The sequence below is a fragment of the Ictalurus punctatus genome, chromosome 10 (genome assembly GCF_001660625.3).
Source record: "Ictalurus punctatus breed USDA103 chromosome 10, Coco_2.0, whole genome shotgun sequence".
Taxonomy (NCBI): Eukaryota; Metazoa; Chordata; class Actinopteri; order Siluriformes; family Ictaluridae; genus Ictalurus; species Ictalurus punctatus.
The window spans coordinates 10677501-10705099 of record NC_030425.2 but is presented as its reverse complement, the minus strand read 5'-3'; the positions used below and the strand labels follow the sequence as shown (position 1 = coordinate 10705099).

General features: G+C 37.9%; 1 protein-coding gene across 3 annotated transcripts in view; it reads left to right on the top strand.

Moving 5' to 3' along the window:
- The first annotated feature begins 1574 nt into the window (after positions 1 to 1574).
- The window catches only part of LOC108271148 (inactive N-acetylated-alpha-linked acidic dipeptidase-like protein 2), a 302511-nt gene continuing 276486 nt past the window's right edge, over positions 1575 to 27599 (top strand). Inside the window, exon 1 of one of the 3 annotated variants that reach the window (XM_017478480.3) lies at positions 1575 to 1813. The gene's annotated coding sequence lies outside the window, so the exon portion shown is untranslated. Of the gene's footprint in view, positions 1814 to 24304; positions 24487 to 27599 lie in introns of those variants that run through there. The other 2 variants (XM_017478482.3, XM_053683146.1) reach the window with 2 other exon arrangements.

Sequence of the window (27599 nt, the reverse complement as noted above, 5' to 3'; positions counted from 1 at the left end):
AGAAACAAACGAACTAGAACGGCTTGGTAACGCAGAGAACTAAGCTACTGAGCGTATACTGGATTCTGGGTGGATGTCTTCCCTAAGTACTAGTGTGTGTGTGTGTGATTGGTGCCAGGTGTGTCTGATCAGAACTCCGGGGATGGTGAGCGCATGCGTGCCTGAGAAGTGAGTATTGCATCTTGGGAATTTGAGTTCTGATCGGACCGAGCTGTGACACAGTTATTGTCAGGTGGTATAGTTTTATGCAATACCTGAGATTAGGAGTGGAGACAAAAGGCCTCTAATAACTGATAGACACTTAGATAACATATGAGTACATATGAGCTTTGGGATGTGTGGAAATAAGTATATGTCAACTTACCTTCTTTGAACTGTTTACTTAATTTCAGCAGGAATACGATGCCTCTGGAGGTCCGTCCTATTTATAAAACTTTTATGAACTTAAGAAGCATATATGCCGATGTCAAGAAGGATTTTGATGCGGTTAAACTAAAGTGACTGAACATTTTCCATTCATTGCAATGCCATGAAGCATATTCCTATACATTGTATACCTTCTGCAACTATATTCACTTAAGAAGTATTGTTTTTAGTGAAAATCCATCAATATTCTGTACCATTTATCCTACACAGGGTCGAGGGGAGCCTGGAGCTTATCCCAGGGGACTCTGGGCACAAGTCAGGGAACACCCTGGACAGGGTGCCAACCCATTGCAGGGCACAATCACATTCATACTCCTACACCCATTCACATACTATGGAAATGCCAGTCAGAGCATGTCTTTGGATTGGGGGCGGAAACTGGAATACCTGGAGGAAACCCCTGATGCACTGGGAGAACAAACTCTGTGCACACAGGGTGGAGATGGGATTCGAGCCCCAAACCCTGGAGGTGCGAGGCAAACATGCTAACCATTAAGTCACCATGCCCACCTAAAGTGAAAATCATTGTTAATAAATGAAATTATTTATTAAATGCTGGATTTTCATGCTTCATCTTTGTCACCATTTTGTAGAAACAATATTTTGATAGTGATAATGAATAAGTGCTTATTGCTTATTTTCCCATCGAAATCCTGGCAGTGTGTTAAAAACATAGAGACATGTCCCGGTTGACAATATTTTTTTCAAAAAGAACTTGTTTCTGAATGTGCGCTTCTTTTCTGCAATTGCTGTCCTGTTTTCTGAATGTGTTGTGTCTTTCATTTTATTGTTTGGTTAATGTGCTGACCACAGTAATATTTTCTCCATTGTCCTGGCTGCTTAAAAGCCAAGGATAACATATCTTCTTACAAGATAAGATCTGCCTTCACAGGAGGGTCAGAAATGCGCTCATATATTATGGCATTTTGTGCAAAAATAGTTTTAGCAAGTATCATTTGTCGCGAGCACAGAACAACAAAGAATATAGGACACGAGAAAAATTGTCCTGTCCAAGGTGACACTGGATAGTTTTTTTTTTCTTTTTTTTTTCTTTTTTTTATTAAAGAGCTTTTAGCTCATGCTGCATTATTTTGCAACTGGTGTGTCTGGTTTCAACAGGTGCATGCAGACGAGTAGCAGGGAGGAGAGAGTCGTGTTGATCAAATGCAGAACAGGTTATATGAGTCCAGGTGAGGCAGGAAGCAGTTTAGGGTAATTTCTTGACTTCGGAGAAACAGAGAAGTAAATGTGTTCCGTGTTCACTACATGGCAAGATATTAGCTAGAATATTCTCCTGTCAAAGACACACACACACACACACACACACACAGAGAGAGAGAGAGAGGATATTACACACAAGGATCTCATCTCAGCTCAGCTTTTGAAGGTAAATGTTTCAGAATCTTTCTTTTTCTGGAGTGTCATGTTTAAATGGGAAGTTGTGCAAGGTGCAACAGGCTTTTATTTCCAGGCAGATATATGTCCTAGACTCCTGCAGAGTACCGTCTGTTTTAAATGACTTTAGCAGTGCAGCCTCCTGTGCGGTCTTAAATAACGTTCATTAGGTTAGTCACGGGATGACACTAGCTGGGGAACAGCTGTTATTTCACTTTCACTTTTGGAAAGTGCTTTGACTTGGAAGACACTGGTTTAAAACTATTGGCTGTTTGGAGCTTATATTTCAGCAAAGTCTTGACATTTACTGATGTTTGCAAGTGCCTCACAGATGCCCCTGTGTTTGTCAGTTCACCTAGTGTGCTTGCAGAGCATATTTCCGCAAGCAACATGTGGTGGCAGGCACCACTGGGATAACACAGGTAACTATAACTAATGTGCGAGTTTGTGTGTGTGTGTGTGTGTGTGTGTGTGTGTGTGTGTGTGAGAGAGAGAGAGAGAGAGAGAATCGAGAAGTTTGCAGTATGTGCGGGCATAAAAAAACTGGGAAGTGTATGCATAGCAGCTTGTTGTTGCCTGGTGCTAGCCCCAGGGTGAATAATAAAATAAGTTACAATTTTTTGGAAGACTGAAGTGTTCAGTCTTCACGCCGCCTTCACGCTGGAGGTGTGTGTAGAAACTCTTCTGTATTGTTCAGTCTGTTGGGTTGGCACTCCATTTAAGTGGCTGATTAAATGAAAAATCCACCCTGAAACACATCGAAAATGTTTACATCTGTTTATATCTGTGATATACTGTATTTTAATTTTTTTTTTTTTTATGTGAGTTAAGCTAAGCAGCTGTCTGTCAGTTGTTGATAAAATGTAAAATGTAAGTTGCCTGACATCACAGATGGACATTGTTAGCACAGTTACATTGGCATTTAACAGAATGAAAAAGAAAAAACCCAACAATCTAAAACATAAGAGACCACAATCAGGTTTTCTAGTTAGCTCCCAAAAACAAAATTGTCCAGTGACCATTTTCCAGCGATGTTCAATGTCATTTAATTGAGAAATGCAACTCATAAAAAGTAGTGAAGAAAATAACAGTTCTACGATGCAGTTGTGCTGAGTTATGCTCGCCTAGTAAGTGATCTACAAGATAACAAGAAACTGACATTTATGATAGTGTTAGCATGAAAGCTTCGGAGTGTACAGATGAGCTGAGATAGCTGGACAAATTAGGATTAAAGTGCCACTGCATCACTCTCTTTAAGGAGAGATGAAACAAGGGCTAAATTCCACTGACAACACTATCAATGGGGAGTCAATAGGAATTGTGGGAAATGTAACCTGAGAATAGACCAACATGTCAATGAAAGAAGTTTAAAAAAGTCAACTCAATAATTGGATTACACAGTAAATCTTGGACGCTGAAGTTCACATGATAATTGCAAAGATTAATATGCAGTGTTCTTTAATGTTAGATCTTAATGCTGGACAATAGAAAGAGAGGTATGTGCATGTGTGGGCATGTGTTTCCTGCCTGTGATGTTTAAGACCCTGGTCACCTTGTGCATGATTGTCAGATTGATGATAAATGAAGTAATCTAAGTGCATTGGACATTACAGGTCAAAAGTACAAGCCTGATCAGTTTCAGAAAGCATATTAACGTCTTCTTTCACCTGACACTGACAATACCAGGAGGCGTATTGCATACTTTTGCCTGTATCAAGTACTTTCCTGGCAATTATGATTGATGTTTAATGCTTAGTATATTTTAAAGATAGAATAACTCAGATTTCAGTAAATTCACCAAATTACATGCCACTATTAGTTACCTGCCTAGTGTACAACCATCCGAAACCATATACATTGTCCTTCTTAAAAAGACTTGTCCATGATGAGTAGGGTGCTACATTCCTCCCACAGCCTGAACAGACTTCTGTAGTTGAATCTGTGGTGGAGAACTAATAACTCATCCTTGTATTTTTTTTTTTTCATTTCCAGACTCTTATGACATACTGCACAGTATCACCTCTCTCACTCTCACTTGCTCTCTCGTCTTCACCTTTTCTTTTTGAAAAGCGAGTGTTTGAATTACAAAGGAAACCGAGGCCCATCGCTGTTGTCTGGTATCACAGCCCTGTATGGCCAGCCTTTCTTATCTGCCCTCGGCGCATTGTTCATTATCACTGACCATTGATAAGCTTAGCTCTTTGCGCCTCCGGACCAAGGTAAATGGATACCTTGGTGTAAGACATTTTCTGTGAATATGCTTCTCCCTGTCAATCACACACAACAACTGGGGCCTCAATGTGTTATGCTTATTATGTGGAAGCCAGAGGTACTGTTTTTGGCTTAAAATAGATAGTTCAACAGGTTGATTTCAGCCTTTTGTGAACTCTAGATGGAGGTCTCAACAACATTCTCAATAACAATCTTATTTTATTTCAGTGTTGTTATAATTCACCTTGGTTTCAGTCATGCTAATTTCTTGGTCTTGCCAACACTGCACAAGAACCTATGGCAGACTGCAGTCTGTAGCAGACCCAGCAAAGTATTTCAGTGGACTGAACCATGTACTTGAGCGAATACTTTAGCAGAACCAATAAACATGTTGGCTGTAGTTCAGCAACTCTAGTTTTCTAAACACTTGCCAGTGCAGCTTCTGTAGCAGATCCTCTACTGCAGCCCATCATATGCATTTATGTAAATTATTTAGCTGAAGACAGCTCATTGGAACAGAGACCAGCTCCAGGGCTAAAGATACAGTATTTGCTCATAATGGGAAGAGTTTTCACAGACTTAAAAAAAATAATAATAATTTTATTTATTCTCTTTGAGCTGATTGGCAAACTGGAAAAATGGCTTGTTAGAACATTTAAAGATGACTGAATGAAGAAGTACATGTTTATTCTCTTCATGTCAAATACAAACCAATTGTATCTAATCTGTCCATGGTGCTAATCAAAAATAGTAATGTTAAGTCACTATGGAACAAAACTTCAAAATTTCTTTAATTTATAGCCATGAGCGAATTATTAATGATTAAGAATTAAAAGGTCACCATTCAGTTGTTGTAGCTGCTTATCAGAAACATCAAACACAAGGAGTTTTATGCAACTGTAACTTTTAAAATTTAAGTTAAATATTGTTGATCTAAATTATGATTTTATTCTACACAACCATCAGCCTATGCAAAGTGCCTGATTTATGTATGATATTCGCCGGACAGGCTGAGGGGGGAAAATGTTCTTGTTTTTTCTTTCTTTCTTGTTTTTAAAAAGGAAACTCTCTCCCTTGGTGCGTAATGGATTTGTCAAGCTTGTAATGGAGTTTGTCTACAGGTATGAAAAAAAGTTTTGAGAAGGTGTGAAACAAGAGAGCAAATGGATATTTGAGCAGCATGGTTATGATAATGGAAGTTTAATGCTCTCACAATCACCCTGCTCTTTTTTTTTTATTCATGTGTCATGCTAACTCTATAAATGGCAATTAATGTAAGCGACATAAGTGAAGAATGAATAATGTGCTTTTTAAAAAAAACAAAAAAACAAAAAACATTTATATACAGAGATGGAACCACATACAAAAGCCTTTAGCATTCGGTATAATCTGACTCACACCAAATCAGGAAATGGTGCAATCTGTTTATGCCAAGTATTTAGAGGTCACATGCTGAATGTGTGCATTACCTGCATGATGGTTTGATGAGTAATAATTCAAATGCAGGTTTTCATGAGTGCAGTTTGGTCATGTTCAACGTCTATTTAAAGGTCGCAAAACGACTTTTTTCTAATAAAATGTCTAAATGACTTGGCCGGTATTTAGTTGATTATACCCTCTCTCCATTTTTTCTCTCTTTCTCTGTCTATCAAATTGAATGTAGTAATTTTCTTCCTTCAAGTGGAGAAGCATTCCTCAGCAGCACTTTATTTAATTTACCATTTCACTACTAGGGACTGGTTAACCGGGTGCCTTCAACCATCTCCACATCTCTTAATTACAACTTATTCAGGGTCACTTTACTCACAAACGTTTGCTGGATAAGTCAATGGCACACTTCACTTATGCATCATGTACATGAAACTCTCCCACATAATGTAAAACTGACTCATACATCACACCTACACACACTTACACACACAAGAAACACTGTGTGTGTAAGTGGACCAATAATATTTGTAATAATAATTGTAATAATAAAAATGTGGACCAATAATATTTGTCTGGTTGTCAATATGCAGGTGATGGTAGTCAGTAGTGGCCTCCATATTCTGTAGCTCTCCTGTAGATTTATGAGTTTGTGAGGTCTGATTGCAGTACCTGCTATGACATGCTTGATTGCTAATAGAGCTTCGACGAGGTGGAAGGTGTTGGTTGTCAGAGGTTCAAGCATTTTGGCTAAAGGAGCAGTCTCTTGTGGATAGGAATATCTATGGAAAGCCTGAACTTCTAAATCATTATTGGAGAACTTGATCTTTCAGTGAAATAAAAAGGGAAATTGCCATAGAAAGTAATTATCATCATGATTTTGCCTTTTATAATAATAGATAGATATTTTATCTAATTATCTAATTGACTTTTTCTGCTTGCTCAGAAAGCATATATTCCACTGTACAGATTCCCTATAAGAAGATGTTTAGATATAAATAACTTAGTTGAGATTTCTAGTTTTGAATGTGTATTGTGTCAAACTATAGCACTTGAAATTAAAGGGATAAAGAGAAAATGCTGCATTTTGGATTTCTAAGTGACCTGCACATCATTATTTTTTCCCTCTCTCCGAGGAATGTTTTTATCAGGGCCAATTTGGTCAGTCCTATGGATTTTTCCATGGTTCATCATATGTCCCTGAGAAAAGCAGAGTTTGTCAGCTATTGTATGCATAATACAAGAGCATTTTACTGAATTTACCCAATAGCCAAAGGGAAAAAAGTCCAACATTTCCAAGACTCCCATGGACTTGTTAAAGTATGATATAATGAAACTGAATCTGACAAGTCTCAAATATGGTCCTAAACACGTAATCACATAAGAAACCCTGTGGGTAAAGGATAAATATTTAACTCATATCACATATCAAGACTGAGGATATGCCTTTATCATAATTTTGGCTTGCTGACATTGTTTTGTCTTCTTTTTCCTTTACATAAACTCAAACATTTACTAAATTCTGTTTATATTCATTAACCTATTGTAAGGTATAAAAAGAATCCTCGTCTTGTTTTCTTTTCATATATTTTAACCTCCCCAATAAGGTTTTTAGGCTAATGGCATCTTTAGTCTCTGACCTAATGAATAAGCATGAGGATATGTTTTTGATAGAGAGTACAAAGCACTTCTGTAAGTCGCTCTGGAAAAGGGCCTCTGTTAATTGTTGTAAATGTAAATGTATTATTCAATATGGTGAATTGGCAGCAACTACAGTGGAATTAGGTGAAATATAAGTCTGGAGCCGGTAATGGGTTCTGGGAGCTTACGGAGTTAAATTAACACAAATAAAGCTCTGGTCTATCACAGGGATAGAGTCTAACAAGCTAGACTTCTAGTTTTTGCTAGAGTTTCATTTTTCATGACTAAATATAGAAAAAAATATCCTGTCTAGTTTCACACAAAGAGGCCACCTGACTTATGACCAACAAGAGACCTTTTCCTGTAGCCCAAAACCGGCGCAGAAGTGTAGCAAGCCAGTCAGAAAAATGTCAAACGTTGTAACCAGAAGGTGAAGCATTGAATGCTGAGAATAATATAGCACTTGTGTTTTATTGAAATCAACCAAACATAATGCTGAATTGCTCTTTTCATTTAATTCTTCAACTTGCTTTAAGATGTCTTCCTCAAGTATATGTACATATACTCATAGACATATTTACATATCCATCCATCCATCCATCCATCCATCCATCCTCTACCATTTACTCCTTTTCAGGGTCACAGGGAAACCTGGAGCCTATCCCAGGGCACATCGGGCGCAGGTACACCCTGAACAGGGTGCATATGTACATATTTAATGTACAAAGCTGCTCATTTGAAGGCTTTGAACAAAAGTTCCATAATATAGCTTTTGTACTGGTATATTTAAATTAATTACTTGATATATATATATATATATATATATATATATATATATATATATATATATATATATATATATAATTAATTACTTTATATATGAAGTAATTAATTATAATTCATATATATAAAGTAATTAATTTAAACATATCATTACAAAAGCTATATTTTAGAACTTTTGTTCAAAGCCTACAAATGAGCAGCTTTTTACATCAAATATGTGATATTATAAAATATAACAGACCTGCCTATTGTAAAACAGATCTACCCATTATTTCCTAAGATTGAGCAGTGTGTGCAAGGATACCAGGTCAAGCTTTACAGCACCAAGAACTGATTGAGTCTAATAGCTAATGTTAATAATTCAAATGTGAATTCATGGATCTTTTCTATTGGTGCCATGAAATATCATGCTACGATGAACTCCTTTTCACCAAAATGGGGTGTATATGGAAGAAGTGAATGCGAAGCAATGCTCTTTGGTTGCTTTTAGCTTGTGTTCTTCAGAAATGAAATAGAACCATGAAATAAGTGAGGAGAAAGCCCTGGCCTTGGCACCAACAAATGAAGGTGACCATTTTAGTTATTTCTCCGTTTCCTCTAGATTGAGCCTACTTAATGGAAATGTGGGTTGGCAGACAATTTTTTCTTCATACTGTCCACTCTGTAATGTATTGCTACCCATCATACTTGAAGGACATTAAGGGGAAAGTTATGTCATGCCTAAATTGAACAAGTCTGTGTTCTTCTCAAGAGAGTTTTGGTGCATATGAGTGAATCTTTTCCACACTGTTTAAAACAAGAGGATGATGCCCTCCAGCACATACTGTCCCCATACAAATGTTTAAATTATGGCACAAATGGTGTGCATACAGTAGCTATTACCTTTGCAATTGCATTGCCTCAAATGTGCCTTAACACTTTTTTTTTTTGCAAAGAAGATATTTTTTTCAGTTTTCTCAGTTAAAACCGTACTTGTTGTGCATGTTTGTGTGTTTGATGTTTGTTTTTGTATCTCTTCTGTTTTATTGTTTTAACATTGTCGCTCATTTGCTGAATGTTGCCAGTACTCTTGGAGTTTCTCTGCCTTCCATTCAGTGTATGTGTGCTTGCTTTGTGTACCTCTTTAATTACCAATGCCAACCTGGTGAATAGCATCACAACTGTAAAAAAAAAAAAAAAAAAAGGGGGTGGGGTGAGCATTAATAAATTATAAAGAGGGAAAAAATGTCCATTCAAATTAATACCCCAGTGTGGTGAAATTTTGGTATCTGTAATAAATTCAAGAGCATCCCACTCTGAGATCACAGCAGACCCAGGTTTGAACTTGATTTTTTTCATATTTAGAATGCACCCATGGCTATTTGTCACTTTTGAACTTAAAGGTAAAATGAGAATCATTTGGTAGAACTGTACCCAAGCCACTGTGCCATCCTGAAGTTGAACTGTTCCAACATCAACTGCATGATCAGCAGTTGGGTCAAGGAGGGCTCAGAATGAAGGCAGAGATCTAATCCCCTTCCTCCAACATCAACTGTCCAGACTACCTTTCCATGGTCAAATCGATGCATGACAACATAGCTTTCTTTATAGCTGAATAGTCCAGCTAGTTCTTGGGTGGTGGACTATAGGCCACCTGCTGGGCTTCTAGAGTTACCACTTAACAGCTCTTGGATATGGATGTCCAGGCACCTGTGGACCACCACATGTCAAGGCCATAGTCAGAAACATTTATAGAGACACCTTGGCAGCATCCTGGAGTGCCTCTTCAGGATGAGAGTGCTTATTACAGTTGTCGCAGGAGACGACAAGGGGGTTATAAAGCTCTTGAGAAGGGCTAGAGGTTTTTTTTTTTTTTTTTTTTTTTTTTTTTACAAAGAACTTCATCTCCTGTTTCTGCAGATCGATTACAGCCTGATGTTGCTGATCCTGCAGGTTTACCACTAGATGATGTGAGCCAGAGGACTGTCCACATTACTTCATTCTCTGAGCAGCTCCCGGGTTTTGGCACCAATGTAACAAATTCAAGAGCAAACCACTCAGAGAACACAGCAGACTCAGTGTAATCTTTGGACATTATTATTTTTTATTCTTAGCTTGCACCCTGTGGCTCTTTTAAACTCTTAAACCTAAATACAGATCGGGACAAACAAAACACAGTTCTCTGATTTCCACCTCCATCTACCCAGCTGCTACACACACAAACACAATGTCAAACACACTTGGCTCACTGAGGGGAGTGAGAGAGAAAACATAAATATGGCATCGGGAGTAATTTACAGGTGTGCCAATCACCCCACAACCTTTTTGGCTTGTCACCCAAATCACACCCTTACTGTAGACTCCTGCTAAACCTTATCTACCTGCTACAGTATCACTGACATATAAGGAAAAAAAATGCAGCAGAGAAAGTGAGATTATAACACGTAGAAATATCCAGCTGGCTGAAAAGTTTTCTTTTCCTGTCTTTTTGTTGGATTTTGTTCCTTCAAATGTGTGAGCTTTTAAGAAGTAATATTTATACAGACTAATTCCTTTCTTTAGGCAATACAATTAGCAGGTATGGTATTTTATTAGTTTCGTTTTAACTTTTTTAATCCCCTTAATTATATGATGTTCCACATAAAACAACTCTTCATCTGGCAGATTCGCACACAAGTACACCTAAATAAGTTGTTTGTATTTATTTATTAATTTATTTATTCATCCTGGTCAGGGTTGTTGCTCCAGAGTATACTCTGGTTGTTATGTAAAGAATTAAACAATTCAGGTTGCACTGTTAAAGGAAAAGATTCCACAGTTGCTCTTACTTTCACCACCCCAGAGTTGATTACTTTCCAATAACAGCAAAAGGTGTTTTATGCCTCTTATACAACAACATTTTGCTTATGATTACAGTGTTTCATTTATTATTTAATGACTCGTCATACTTTTTAACCATTTATAGTTACATTTAATGTTGTGGAAAATCTGTGAAATGACCCGTGGATAATTCCTATTATCACTTATTTTATCGCAGCTACAAACATAAAAATTCCTTCACCAGCCTCATTGTGTTCTTTCTCTTAAAGTTACTAAGGCAAAAAACGCAGCTTGTCATGTTATTGAGAAACAAATTCCACTGCCTTGAAGACTTTCCAGTGGAGACCCCTTCCATAAATCGTACACGTCTCTTTACAGAATGCTTCTGACGAGTATACATTTCTCTTTCGAAACAACTTTTTAAAATAAATAAGTTTATTGCGAGCTTTACTTTATGAAGAGCGCCCACCTCTGAATGAGTTGTTGTTATAGAAACAATAGCATATTAGATTGAAAACATTAGTGTAAACCTGTGATTTGAATTAGAGCCAGAACTACTGTCAGAGCTGCTGTCGTAGAAAATTTATCATCTTCTGACCAATTCGATACATATAAAAATTCACCACCACTGTGGTATAAGGATAAAATTGATGTGTAAATTTATTTATTTTTAATGGGACGGTACTTTAAAGCTCCTCTTGAAGTCAGGGTTTTACTGTCAGATGGCTTTGCAACCATCTTTATTTATTCTACTTTGCAGCAACTAGTGGTGCAAGGAAGGCATGAGTTGTTTTAGTAAGGCAAGGGTGTCGAAGTGTATTTCATTTGAGCAGCATAATTTAGAGACAGTCCTTGGTATTGTGCTCTGGAGCCACTGGAGAATATGCTGTTGGATCGGTGCATTCAAATGACACACCAATAAGACCGAATTGGTCTTTGCCATGAATTAGATTACATGAATTATTTTTTGACAGCCTCCAAGATTTACAAGTGCTCTCATGTCAGTGTGGTGTAATCGGTTCCAGTGATTGTGTTTAACCCCACAATATGCTGTTGTGTCATATCTCATTGGCAGTCATAACTCATTTTATGGTCTGCAAGACATATCAAGTACATCATTGTGGTGCATGTGATTCATTCATTGAAAACAGACCTTATTTCTAAGTATTTCTGAGTTTATTTAAGGCTGCTTTCAGAGCTTCATATCCTCTTCCCACATCTATGGAGGAGATCATGAGTTTGACAGGTCCCAGGTGAGTCTCGTAACCCCTGACCCAAATATTTAGGTGGCTTCTGTATGTATTTCTCCACAACAGCACACTTCTAAGTTACAAAAAAAAAGAAAGAAAAAAATCCCTGTCTCACACAATGGTAGCATCCATTCAAAATGATTGACAACCATGGATAGTAAAATATGTATCACACCCCTCCACCCACATCCTGTTTTGGAAAAGGGAACCCAGGAAAGCACAGGTCTTATCTCCCCTGAACACCTGTGCATGGCCTACTTTGGTATTCAAGAGTTCACACATAAATATGTGAAAATGCTTTTTTGTTGTGCTCTTAGGGCCATTGCAGACTTTAGATACAAACCACGTGTGACATTGTACTGCACTTTTTACCATTCTCCTCTTTTCTGCTTAAAGATGACTTCTTATCTGGCACACTTTTGCTTATGCAGCGCTTGACCCTCGTCTGGTATGTAAATTGTTTGGACCTAGTACACCAGATTAAAGGGTTCTGTCACATCACATCCAAATAAACGTTGGATTGTAAATGGCTCATTGGGGTCTTTGGTGAAAAGTCATGACAAATTGTTTCAGGAAACAAATTGGAATTTATGTATTGAATCGACCATTTATTTACTATTTAATCAGGTCATTTCTTTTTCCTGATTTCCTTTAGTTATTTAATTTAAAATTTCATAATTGTCTGGCCCCTCTTTATATTGTTGAGTCACCTTTCATATGTGCAAAGATTGTTGAGGTCTTCCTCAGAAAATGCATTGGCTGTGCAAAGGTCACAATTAAGGGTGTTTTCACACTTGCATTGGTCTTCCACCAACCCATGGTGTGGTCCTCATTTCAGGTAATGCGATTGGTTCAACTTGTCATGTTTCACATTTTGTGCTAGGTTGCTATGGTCAGTGGATGAGAGGGAATGCTTTATTGATACTGTATATCAAACCAAACTTTCATATGACTGAAGCACTATAATTAGTTCACCTCTATGGTGTGAGTGCTGGAATGCACAGCTTGTGTCAGCCTGCAAGCTTAAAAATCCTTTTATATGAGAACGGCTCCTCATTTGCAGGTATTTCTGCATGATGACATGTCATGCACCCAATAAGCACTGCTCTTCTCTGCTTGAGTGCTGGGATAATTTTGCATAGAAAAACTGATCCATGGTTCAGAAGGAATTCTTATAAGTGAAAGTAAAACTGTGATTATGAGCCCTTCCCCCAAACAAGCCCAGAATAGGTCCTGGCAGTGGACTCAAATATTTAGGCCAATTGTAAAAATGCCCTAAATCTCAAAGGAGACCAGGTATTTGATGTCTACACACCTAGACTCTAATACAGCTTATCAACAGCTACTACTGTAGATAAGCCCAATCTATTTTGGAATTCATATCTTGTCTTAAAACCTACCTGTCCACATTGGCAACTGAACAGGGTCAATATTTTGACATTTGTTATATTTCTTTGGTTTTGTTTCACTATCTGGCTGTTTTGTGTGTTATTTCATTGTTTTATTTTTTATATTTCTTATACTATTTTGTTTAAATGTGCTTTATATGTCAACTTTACTTAATTATTTACTTCTGCTTTTCATGGTAGGGGTTTTGGTGACAGTTCAATTAGAGCATGCACAAAATTTGGCACAGTAAAAAAGTAGTAGATGCTGATTTGGTCTTGTTTCAGTTTGTTATAATCACAAAAAGGGCGTCTTAAATGATGTTTCCTCCACTTGGATCAATATGGTTATTTTGTTTGGACATTAATACAGTAAGCCAAGTCAATACTCCGGTGTATGTGGTATTTTCAGTGTTGCTGCTACACCAGAGCTGAATAATTCATCTGGGGGAAAAACATAGCAATAAGTTATGTTTGTTGTATTCAATTTCCTGCAACCTTTTAAATGTATGTATATTACCCAAGTGTGTTGAATGACATTTAGAAATGTGGAAACTTTTACAGCATGAATATTTTTTTTCCACCAACGTTATTATTTTTGATATTGTTTGCTTCTCTCCATTTTAAGTGTAACTCTAAATATACATTTAGATAAGTAACTTTTTCTGTCCTGTTACTGGCATGTAGTCTCACCATCTACTCTCTAAAACTCTTGTCTGTCCTTTCTCTTTCCCTTCTTTTTCCATCCTTTATCAAGCCATCTTGATCTATTTTTGTGATGTACTAAGTGACTAGAACAGACATGAAGTCTAATCGGAATTTTGTTCTTTTGATCATTAGGGGAGTTTAAGCCCTCTATGCTTCATGCTCTTCACCCCACTCTCTCCCTCCCTCTCTGCCTCTCTCTCTCTCTCTCTCTCTCTCTCTCTCTCTCTCTCTCTCTCTCATTTTCTCTCTCTTTGTTCTGTCAGTATTCTGATAGGCAGCATGTCCACCCACAGCTCAACCAAGAGTGACATGCATGCACTATGGCCTCTCTGAGTTTGTAGGCTTTTTATTTATTTGTTCAATTTTTATAGTCTTGTATTCGGACCATTTCTGCCCCCATTGCTTTTGGCCAACTAGTGGGGTTACAAATCTTAACCTAGCTTGGCAGTTCTCTTTCATGAGCTTTTAAATTCTAAAATGTCTCATGTTAAAATATAATTGTATTACTTTCATAAGGAAAAGTGGCATACAAGTTTACCTGCTGGGATATACATATGTTCAATTAAATAAATGGCCTAATGATTAAAATATATAGCTGTAGCTGAAATAGCAAGAATGGCAGAATGATGGTCATGCACTCAAAAGCCACTTGGAATACCTGTAACCCTGCTAGGAACACCTATACCCCTGCTCATTCATGCTCATTTATCCAATCAACCAATCATGCTGCAGCAGCACACTGCAAGAAATAATACAGATACAGATCAAGAGCTTCAGTTAATGTTCACATCAAACATTAGAATAGATAAATGTGAACTCAGCAACTCTGAGCATGGCATGGTTGCTGGTGCCAGACAGGCTGGTTGGTTCAATTATTTCAGAAACTGCTGATCTCCTAGGATTTCACAAAAAGTTTCTAGAGCTTACATAGAATGGTGTGAAAAACAAAAAACATCCATTGAACAGCAGTTCAGTGGGCAGAAACACCTTGTTGATGAGAGAGGTAAGAATATAATGGACAGACTGGTTTGAACTGACAGGAAGGGTACAGTAACTGAAATAATCTATTGTTATTATTGTGGTAAACAGAAATCATGTCAGATCTCACTAATGCCGAAACCTTGAGGCGGACGTGCTACAACAGCTGGAGACCATATAATTTTCCACTCCTTTCAGCCAAGAACAAGGAAACTTGGCTGAGATTTAGCAACCCTACTGTTTCCTTTATTTGCCATCCATCAAGCTGTTTATGGTTTCATCACAAATATATATGTTTTCGGTCCAAGTGTCTATGCAAGTGTAACATTCCGCAAGCAGAAGGTGTGGAAGCACACAATAGGCAGACTTAATATAGGGCAATCCATAATCAGACATAAGGGAACTAGATTCAGAACCAGGAAGTACAATGTAATATACGTACTTAATGGTACAAAATCATGATTAGTCGAACAATGACTCAGAGAGGATATCCAGTAGATATGCAAACTAATCAAGAACTAACACAAAAGAGGTGACCACAATAGGGCAACAAACCAATGAGAAGACAGAGATGGAGACATGACTAGAACAAAAACCAAAGCAAACATGAGCACATGATATTCATCACCATGGGAACTGCAATGTGACAGGAGAAACTGTGAGCCACATATTTAAAAAGTTATTTAAAGTGTTCCATGGAAACAGAGAATCATCTTGTTTATGTTTGCAGTGGCTTGGCAGGCAAACACTGCATCTTCCTTTGAGACATTTTCTTGACATCAGAAAATAGGCATATCAGGTTCCAATAAGCCTGGTTTATGACAGTGACTGTTATGAGAGGGGTTATTTTATGATAATGCTGCTGTTTTGGTGATTTTCAAGAGATGAGATATGTGCCACTTTTGGGTGCGTCCTCCTATTCTCACTCTCTGATGCTACATATCTTCTTGAAAACAAATATTCATTTGGAGAAGTGATAAATCTTTTGTGGGATAAAAGCTCAGTGAAAGGACCTAATTTGCTTGGTTTGTCTTATGACTGCTTCAATTAGCTCCTTGTGTTGCCTCCAAATATTTTTGGAGCTGAATGGTTGAATCGGGTAACCAATTTGTACGGTTTTAATCAGTTTTGCCTGTCATCAGATTTGGTCAAGTGTGAAATGAAACTTTATGGTTTTACCCAAATAGGAAATAGATTAGTGTCCTTGAAATTCATTTGGCATTGCATGGCCTACTAGGTGTCTACAGCTATTTAGTTTTGATCCATTTATCAGATACCTTCACCTCATAATCTTTTCATTCCCTTATAGTTACTTAGATTACATCGGGCCAGTTAGATGAAGCAGCATGATAGACCAGGTACTCCATTCCTCTTTCATCCCTCTTTCATCAGATTTGGAAGTAGAAGTACCCTGTAGAGCCACGTTGCAGATATGACACCAGCCACAGTTGCACTTGTAAGCAGCTAAACACACATTCTGCATCCACAATAAGCAACTGTGAGTGATTAAAGTGGCTGGCAGTGGGCTGTGATATGCCCTGGAAAAGCATTAATCTTGCAGGTTCCTGGCCTCTCCCTAAAGAGGCATGATCAAAGTGCAGTGCCAGGGCTCAAGGACAGCAGAGGACTTCTGGGGAAAACGGAGGGCTGAAAAGAGGCAAGCTAGGAGCAGATGGAAAGTTCAGACCCCAGCTTGTTTCAGCAAAATATCAGAACTGTAAAAAAGGTTTCATAACCCATCAATCATGTGTGGCCGCCACTCCTGAAATAGTCAGGAGGTGATGGAAATTAGACCTCTCTGGTGAACTGTGGAGGTAATTACTGGAGCTTGGCTTGGGTGACTTCATTTTTAGGGAACTAGAGAGCTGGGAAAGTTACATGAAGCCAAGTCCCAGTATGGCAGGTGTGTATAGAGTGCAAATCAAGAAAACTAGCTTCATTATGTGACACCTGACAGTTTGCGCATGTGTTTGTACGTGTATTTTTTTGTTTTATTTGCTGGTTTTGTGTTGTGGTGTGCTTAGTATTTCTCTTAAGTTTTTTTTTTTTCTTGTAAGAGTTACACATTTGTGCAAATATTGGCTGTTATTCTCTTGGAAGAATATGCTCCAATCTTCATGGTGCTTTTTCTGCCAAGAATACAGCGGCTGGCAATTTACCATTCAATCAATCTGGAGAAGTTATTGAGAACACGGTTTACCTTTGTGATTGAACGAATCACTTTATTGTTTGAGCTATTTTTTATTTCACCGTGGTGTGAAATTTTATTTGACGTGCAAAGTGTTCTCTGGGCTTGCCTTACTGAAATAATATTTTACCTTGACTTTGCAAAACTGTAACACTATCATCTTTTATTAGCGGTTTGTGCTTACGTTGATTAAGAAGGAGATCATCACAAGTGATTTATGGCTGCTGGATTACATGCTGGTACTGTGGCTTTGATTTAACTTGCATGGGAGCTTCTGGCTGCTTGTAAATGTGAAATATTTTCACTCCCCCTTATGAAGTTTATTGTGATTGTTCACAGTTTATTGAACCCCACATAACCCACGTTTATCAACCCTACTTTTTCCTTCATTTGGCCATCCGTCAAGCTATTTACAGTATAGTTACCTCATACATTTATAAGCTTTCTTTTTATACATGTACAATATGCACTTTGACATTTTTGCAAAAACCCTGTTAAACTGGTGTATTCATCCATGCCTTCACATTTGCCTGCACATATTATATTCATTAATTACTTGTGGTGTCTTCGGATTTTGAGTCACAGGTTTGCTGTTTGTACATGTGTTAAGTGACCTTCATGCTGTAATCGCACCATTAAACACTCAAGCACATAATACATGGAGTCACTGATGAACTCCCCCATGCCCCATCAACTCAACATTAGCTGAAAATAACATGCAGTCAGAGTAACACAGATGAACATTGTGTTAAAAGAAACTGATCTGATGAAAATATTGAACAAGCAAGGGCAGTGTGGTTGGATTTGTTTAGATTTCACACACTAGCCACTAGTGTCTGTCATTAGCCTTAAACTTTGTAACAAAAAATAGCTTGGAGTTAACTCTGCCTCACCTGAAAACTGATTTGGACAAAAGCCACTGCTATAAACAAACAAGCAAATAAATGAAGTGGATTTGGATTGTGGATTTACTGGACACACCACTGGGCAAGATATTCTTGAGGGGGAAAATGGCTATTACTATTGCCCCAGAAAGGTTCTCTGTAGGCTCATACAACTTTCATTCATCTTCAGTAAATGCTTCCTCTGGGTCAAGGTCAGGGTCACTGTGGATCTGGAGCTAATCCTAGGAACACTGGATTGGCACAAGGTGGGAATTTACCACGGATGGGATGCATGTCCATCGAGGGGCACCATGCGTACCACGCATTCACATCTAGTGACAATTCAGCATAGCCAATCAATCCACCTGCCTGCTTTTGTACACTGAGAAGACAGCAAAGCCCAAGCAAACCTTGTAAGAACATATGAAATTCCAGACAAACCAAAAGCTAAGCTCAGGATGGGAACATGGAGCTGTGTGGCAGCAGTACTAACCACTGTTCTGCTGTGCCGTACATGTTGGTTCAAATCTTTGTCTATGTAAATGATAAAACTCCAAAGAAAATCAATTTAAAGTTAGAAGTCTAGGGAAAATAATGCCTGCACCTTTCCACACTAAACATTTGTTAAAATTTGCTTGCTTTGAATCACTTGAAATTCAATTTGGACAAAATAACGAACAATAAATATAATAACCAAATTACAAACAAACAAATTATGGAAGAAAGGTAGTAAATGAATGAATTGAGAAACAATTACATTTATGGCATTTCCATAGTGACTTACTTTTATCTCATTTATAGAACTGGGCAATTGAGGTTTAAGGACCTTGCTCAAGGGTCCAGCAGGAGCAGCTTGGCAGTGCTGGGATTTAAACTCACAACCTTCTAACCAGTAGACCAATACCTTAACCACCAAGCTACCACTTCCCAACAATAAATAAATTAATAAATTCACAATATGTATTTAACACTGAACTTATGAGAAGAATAATCTTAGAGGGACAAAAAACCCTCTTAAACGTTATAAAGCCAATTTTCCCCTGCACAGTATGCCTCATCTCAACTCGACTCAGCTTGCTTTACTTTTCTGAGCTTGCTTTTCCACTGCGGTTTTGTGCCACCTCAACATGGGTGCCATCTTCCACTTGCCTTCACGCAGGAATCAAAGCCCTGTACAAGTACATACATGGTCAGGCCTTAGTCCAAATGCCTTTATTGTCCACTGAACATGGACCCTATTAATGATGTAAAATAACGGTGGTCTGTAACCTATGTAGTGCTCAATATGACTAAGTTAGATTCAGCTGTGACAGGAGCAACTTTGTTAAATGCCTGTTTGGAAAACCGTAACAAGCGAGATTAAAAATCTAAGACAGAAACCTTTGTTGTAATTTTATCCATAATGACATAAATGATACATAATTTTCAATTAATAGAATATTACCATATGCAAAGTATGTATTAAATGACACATTTATTCAGGCAAAATACAGAACCACTTGTTAAGGAGAATCCTTACTTCCTCAGTGCGTGGCTCACATTTAGTATCGGCTCCGCTAGCCTGGAACCTACCAGGCACCAGGTACTGGTGGCACAGTGGAAAGCCCTCAAAAAGCAAGCAGAGTCAAATCGAGTTGAGCTGTACCATGCAGTAGAAAAGTGCCAAGTACAAAGATTTCAAGTACAGTTCCTTTAGAAGCATGAACCTTGTACCATCCTAAGAGCCCTTTTCAAAATTTTTTACTTGGAGTACTTGAAATATCAGAGCATAATATTTTTTGTGGGGAAATAAATTATTTTCTAATGCCTTTTTTTGGCATCATGGGCCTGTACTTAATGAGTGACTAAAGGAGAATGTGGCTGCCTGAAACTACACCACTGCTGCAGTTTAAGTTCTTTATGTACATCTAGTTTATGTAGTTTGTGTTCTTCTTCTTGGTCTGTTTTTTTTAGTATCTTGTGTGCAGTATCTATACTGCTAAGTGTACTGTTCTATGCTCATATGCCTCCTGTGTACAATAATAATTTTACAGCGCTCTTGTGTGAGAAAGAATAGAAAAATATATTTAATTTTTTGTGTTTTTAGTGATATCTTACAGAAGACTCACACAAGCTTCACGTGTGAATGAGCACATGAATCAGATCACATTTTTCACATGTAGTTCATCCACCCATCTGTTTTCTTTACCACTTATCCTGCACAGGGTTGCAGGGAGCCTGGAGCCTAGGGAACTTGGGGCACAAGGCGGGGGTCACCCTGGACTTGGTGCCAACCCATCGTAGGGCACAATCGCACACACACTCACACAGTACAGACAGTTTGGAAATGCCAATCAGCCTACAATGCATGTCTTTGGACTGGGGGAGAAGACTGGAGTACCTTGAAGAAACCCCCAAAACATGGGAGAACATGCAAACTCTGTGCACACAGGGCATAGGCAGGAATTGAGCCCCCCAACCCTGGATATGTGAGACAAACGTAGTAACCACTAAGCCACCATGCCAACGACACCCCCCCCCCCCCCAATGTAATGCATGTTATTATTTTCACATGTGATTTTATCACATCCAGGCTATGCGAATTCAGATTTTTCATCACATATTGTTCACATGTCACATTCACTCACGTGTGTTCACATGTGATTTCAGAGCATGTGATCACATACATTACACATCTGAAAACATACAGTATAGAGTAAATTTAGCTTTTCATCTTTGCTTGAAGGTCAATTATTTAATCCACTGGATTTTAATTCCTAAACTGCTTGCTATAAAGTAAAAGAGACCGTAATTTTTGTTTCACTCTTTTAAGAGAAAGTATTGTGAGTGTTTCATGAATAAAGCAGAAAGAGTATCAGCACTCACCAAGAGTTTATGCTTTTCTTCTCTTTGAACATATTTCGTCTTTGTTGCATGAGTAACTACTCCTTATTTTAGCTGCTTTAAGTGGTGTTTTCTTTTTTCTAGCATTGGACAAGCTGAAATTGATTGTTCCATTTTGTGAATAATAGGACATTGTGTGTGTGTGTGTGTGTGTGTGTGTGTGTGTGTGTGTGTGTGTGTGTGTGTGTGTGTGTGTGTGTGTGTTTGAGCCAAGTCGTTACTGGTGTAAGCAACAGATAAGATACATCAATATTTGATGGCAATCCATTTTGCTCTGCTAGAGTGGAGGTACAATTTTAGATTGAGGTGTGTGGGAGGGTGACACTGAGTATGTGTGTATGTGTGTGTGGGAATGAGACAGCGAGATAGATTATCAAAAGCAGAGAGAGAGAGAGAGAGAGAGAGATGCGAGTGTGTGTCTGTGGTTTTGCAGACACGCACGACTACACAGAGACACAGTCTCTCTCCATGGGAGAGGATTAGGCCATGCTCTAGCACAAAGAGCTACTTACCTGATGAGCAGAGGAAACTTGACCCTGTCTCTAAACCTCCATAGTAATACTTACAAGAATCAGAAACGATTGTTTTCCCTCATTACCCATAATCTCCTTCCTCGGTTTCATCAGGCCATTGTATGCTGCTTCTCTGATTTTTCCCATCACACAGTCAATTCTTAGCTCTCCCTGTTAAAAACAACTATACACCACATTAAGTCTGTATAATAGTTACTGTATTTTTAATCCACCTTTCACAAATGTTTTACTCTTATTTTACAGTCAAACCCAAAGAGAAAACAAGTGACATAGAATGTTTAATTGACCAGATATTATATACACTTATGTAGTGCATGGTGGCGCAATGAGTGGCCTTCTGCTGTAGTAGCCCATTCACATCAAGGTTTGACTTGCTGTGCATTCTGAAATGTGTTTCTGCTCATCATAGTTGTAAAGAGTGTTATTTGAATTACCATAACCTTCCTGTCAGCTTGAACCAGTCCGGCCATTTTCCGTCTCATCAACAAGGTTTTTCCACCTTGTTGGATTTATTTTCCCCACATCACTCAATGTAAACTCTACAGCATGTCTCAAAAGTCTCCATACATAGGGGAAAGACTTTTTAGCAAAATGTAACTTTATTTACAAAACATCCTCTAGATGATTGCCATTTCTTTGTAAACACACATGGAGTCATCTCTCCCACTCATGATGAACTCAAGTTAACACATGGGTGTAATTGCATGTCCATCACAACTCTGCGACAGCTTCTGGATCCAGCCATGACAATGATTTCAATATGTTATTCTTTTGTCAAAGGTTAAAGGCGAAATTTGAAAAGAAATATTTGGAAGACATTTTGCTAAAAAGTGTTACATTCCCCTATGTATAGAGACTTTTGGGACACCCTGTAAAGACATGAAAATGCCAGGAGATCAGTAGTTTACTCAAACCCGTCTGGCACCAGCAACTATGTCACAGTCAAAGTCATGGATATCACATTTTCCCCATTTTAGATGAACGCAAACTGAAGCTCTTGATCTGTATCTGCATGCTTTTATGCATTGCAATGAGCACATGTACAGTTCCTAAAAAAGTGGACATCAGTGTATGTACTTAAGGATCAAAAGTGCTATCAACAGTACGATTTTTTATATTTGGCCAAAAATGTTTTTTACGCTTTCAAACAATCCAGTCCATGATGTTTTTTTTTTTTTTTTTTTTTTTTTTTGGGGGGGGGGGGGGGGGTTGTTTGATTGTTTGAAAAATAAGTATGTTAAAGCAATACAATTTTAGTAAATTTACATGTGAAGGCAAAACCCATTTTGAATAGTCATCTCTTATTTCTTATCCGTTTCAGTATAGAAGAAATTCATCTACACTGTGGTGACTTTCTATTGAAGTTAGAGCAATTACAGTCACTCAAGTAAAAATAATAATTACAGCCTTGACATATAGGGCTGATATGAATCATACACTAAATCGTGAGCTGCCAGAACAAGCTAGTCGTTCACTAGTTATATATATATATATATATATATATATATATATATATATATATATATATATATATCTGTATGCCATAATAATTTATAATCCCAGTATCCATTTTTACGCAAAACAGAGCAAGTTCCGTTTTAAGTTTGGTTCCTCTCTTGGATAGGTTTCTTCCTCATGTTATTTCAGGGAGGTTTGTTTGGCTTGCTCATTATTTATCTAAATCTACTGTACATGTGGATTTCTTTAAAGCTGTGACATGGTCTTCTGTTGAAAGTGCTATACAAATAAAAGTAAATTGAACAGAATGGTAATATTAGCTAACCTAGCTCAATTAGGATTGCACTGAATGATTAACTGACTGTAGAGATGTGTGTGTTTATGTACATTGTTTAGTTTCTGCTGATTGGCACAATACAACTCAATCACACCATAATCAAAAGTTATAGAAAGCCAGTAAGCTAATGCTTACCATTTCTGAGAGAATTTTAGCTATTAAATGTAAATAAGATTCTTCTCAAGAATCTCCCAGTAAAGGGCTCCATTCATCGTTCCTTCAATTATATGAAGTCTGCCAGTACCATGTGATGAAAAACAGCCCCACACCATGATGCTTACACCTCCACACTTCACTTTTGGTATAGTGTTTTTAGGGTGTTGTGCAGGGTGTTAAAGTCTGGGTTAATTACACACCACTGAGAGAGAGAGAGAGAGAGAGAGAGAGAGAGAGAGTGTACAGGTGTGTATCATTAGAGGTCTTGGTGATCGTGGATAGGGTTCAGTTTAGTCATGTGACACGGGAACTTCCAACAATGCCTTTGATTAAGTTCAGCTAGCTATTAGCAGGTTTTCTAGTTAGGTATTTAAGTAATCATGGAAAAGATTGACTGAATAAACTGTTGCATCAGTCAACATCATGAGACCTTACACTTTATTTCTAACAAAGTATTACAGTAATAATTTTATAGTGATATCATAGAAACAGCCAACTTACAAACTAATTGTTTTTGACCTCTGTGACCACCTACATTCTTTCTATTTTTGAATGTTATTTTGAAAAATAAATTGATTAACAAATCCCAAATATACCCCACCCCAGTGACATCAAATTGAATCGTGTCCTATTTCTAAAGAATTTGCTTTGGAATTCTGTGATTGGCTGAGATCATGGATGGAAATTTAGGATTAAGCACACAGGAACAAGTTAATATTACAATTAACAAACAAAAGAATAAAATATATCTTTGTTAAAATAGGCTTTTGAAGATGTAGTGAAGTAAGATGTAAGGTTGAAACATTTATACTTATATTTTTATATATAAAACATGAAGTGAAATAAAAGGTGTAAAAAGTCATTTACTCCTCCCCCTACACTGTGCGACACGAAGAATGTCAAACCCTGCTTGACTAGCATGCTTGAGTTCACCATTTGGTTGCTATTCAAAGAAATGTCAATGCCTGCCAGTTAACAGCACCTTTCCTCCCTGACTTTCAGCTACCGGTCAATCATGAACAGATAGAGTGAGTATGTGGCAGGTATGTTGTAGTTACTATAGCATCTAAGCTGTGTACGCTTCAGTGCATCAGTGACCTAAGAGCAGAATGTAAGTGCTTGCATCAGCTGAGTTACTGGGCTGTACACTGTGTGCTACTCCTATGATTTATAGTCTGCACAAAGATGCAAAGCTCCCTGAGATTGGATTACAAGGCTGGGCCTTGCATTTAGGCTTCTTCATTAAGAAATGTCAGCACTCTACAGAGGGGCCGTGTGCTGTTTCATGTTTGTGCTTTGTTATGAATACTTCTCTGCTTAGAGCCAGGGGCAATAGGTGAAAACAGGAGAATTCTGCCCTTGTATTGCGTGTGTATGTGTGTGTGTAAATATATATATATAACAGAATAGCCATTGTATTTCTCCAGAATTTTCCTGAATATACATATGTTGGAAAAGAAAGATGTACATTTCACTACAACCTAAAGGACAATGTTTGCTGTGTTGTTTTGTGCCCCTTCCTCCATGTGGATTAATCTGATAGGTGTAAATGACAGTCTGTAAGCATACAAGGAGTATTCAAGACTGTCTCCCAACCCACATACTACACACTAAGTATGTTAAAATAGTAACACCATTGGAGCATATTATTTATTGGTATATTACATAAGTGTTATGAGGGGGAAAAAAACAAAACAAAAAAAAAAACTTATGCTGAGTGTAGTTTATCTGAATGCTAATGGTCTAGTTCAAGATTCGTGAGCTAGCTGGCTGGCTGTGGTCTGATTAGCGAATTGATGAAATAGCTTTTTTTTTTTTTTTTTAAATACTGAAAATAGAATGTTTACAGGGGAATGGACAGAGGAGCAAATTTTATCTTCATAGAGGAGACTATGAAGATAACAGTGATAATCTGAAGTGCCGCTACAAAACAAACCAAAAACACTTTGAATTGTCTTATTTATAGCCATAACCTAATCATTAATGGTTCTTGGAAGAAAAAAAACAAATGGCAACAAATTCTTTAACAAGATAAGATGGTTAACTAATTCACTATCTAGATGTAAGGTAAGATGGCTAGCTAATTTATTAGCTAAAAACATGGTAAGATGGCTATCTAATATAACTAGCTAGATACAAGGTAAGATGGCTAGCTAGCTAGACAATTACAGAAGAAATACACAATAAATGAGCAAAATCCATCTGGATTCCATTTTCACAACTGTGACCCTTGCTTCCATTTTGTGTGCCACTTCTCTCTATAGAGAAGAATACACTAGGGGGTATCCTTCTTCAGCCTACTCTGATATTCCCTCTATTTCTCACCACCATGATAGAAACAAGACCTCCTCTTCGTTTGGGTGTGATGCCTTATGTGTGATGTTGTATTATGTATGCACTCAAAAACTCCTGTTGAATCTGACCCAAGAAATGCTGACTGTCTTAGCAGCTCAAGAGCATCATGTCTTAAAGTATTATTTTCTCCTCTGACTCAAACATTTTTTTTTTCTTTTTTAAGTGTTGAAGTTTGAATTCAAAATGGCAGACCATTTATCCCAATCAATGATCCACACAGTGGATTAATAATGCAACACAATGACTTGCCCATTTCACACTAGAAAAGTAATTGTAACTGGTTTGTAGTGCGCATGTTAATCTCTACAACATAATGTGTGTTTCTGTAATAGCTCTCAAATAGTCTTTGTTCTCGGTGTACCTCATTCCACACAGCCCTGAAACCTGGCAGCAACCTTCTTGCTCAGTATGCCTTGTTTAGCTGCCACTAGCATGGCAGATGCTTGGGGGTAGTGATAATGGCCTCTGTACCGTGGTTATGGCAGGCCTTAGCTTGATGATTTGATTGGTAGTGGCTGACATGGCAAGGCATTTGCTGCTCTCTCCTCATGCAATAGCTTAACGCTCTGGTCAATTAGATTACTGGCAAATTGCTGACCCTGTCTATAATATTTACAGATAAGCATGGGGCAGCATGAAATAGGCTCCAAAATACAAAGGATGTAACCCAAAGTGCACCAGTAGGAATCATGTTACTGCTGTGCTAGATAGCTGTCTCAACTCAGATTGTGCTGCACTTATTTCCGAATACTGGTATTTATAAATGATATATTTTCCCCAGTGCTTAGGTGCTGCCATAATATGTGCTACTGTAAAATATTCAGTCTCATGTATTTCTACAGGGTAGAATGTAATTATAATGCAAGTTCAATGATGTTGCTTGAAGACATGGTCAGGCATATTCTCTGAATTCACCAGCAAGTTGTAAAAATGGGGTACGTTAAGCCAGGTTCATGCTGTATGATTTTGGCCACGATTTGGTAGTCGGAGATAAATTTTGAGAATCCTGAAAGATTCCTATAATCCTAGGCCAAAATCTGCAGTCTTTGATCGCTAGTTTGACGCATTCCCAGACAGCCGATTAATTGCTGTTGTGATCAAATTTTTCCTCCAGTTAGATTCTGGCAGTGTCAGAAGATTTGAGGCACAGTCCTGTAGTGTGGCTTCTCCTACTCCGTACGAGTCTTCTTGTGTGTGTCCGTTTTTTGCTGTAGTACAGTCGGACGTTAATGACAACTGAGATCCTATGGTGTGACACAGCTTACAGTGGGGATCATGTTCATACAGTCTGACGAGCAACAGTCGAGAAAGTACTATTAAAAATCACACAGTATGCACCCGGCTTTAGAATGAGTAGAGTAAGTTTGAACCAGGGGATTAATATAGTTTGCAAAATTGTTTAAATAAAAAATGCAAAAAGATGCTATTAGTCAAAGAAACAACCCAAAAGCCAAGGGTAACTCAACATGATGCTAGCACCATCATGTGGGTGATGGATAGTGTTGGGTTTCTGCCACATGTAGAGCTTTGTGCCAAGGACAAAAAGTTACATTTTGGTTTCCTTAGACAAGAGAACCTTATTCCAGAGAAGTTCGTGAAAATCATAGTTAAATTTGGGCTTAATCATTGCCGTAGTTTGTAAAGATGGGATGGGCTAGAATGAGTACAAGTGTGCAGGAGGACTCTGTGACATGTCAGTGTTTTTCATAAGTATTCACCATGTCCTTGAACATTTCTGCATTTCGTAATGTTACAACCTGGAACTAAAGGGCACTTAATCGGGATTATAAATCATGAATCT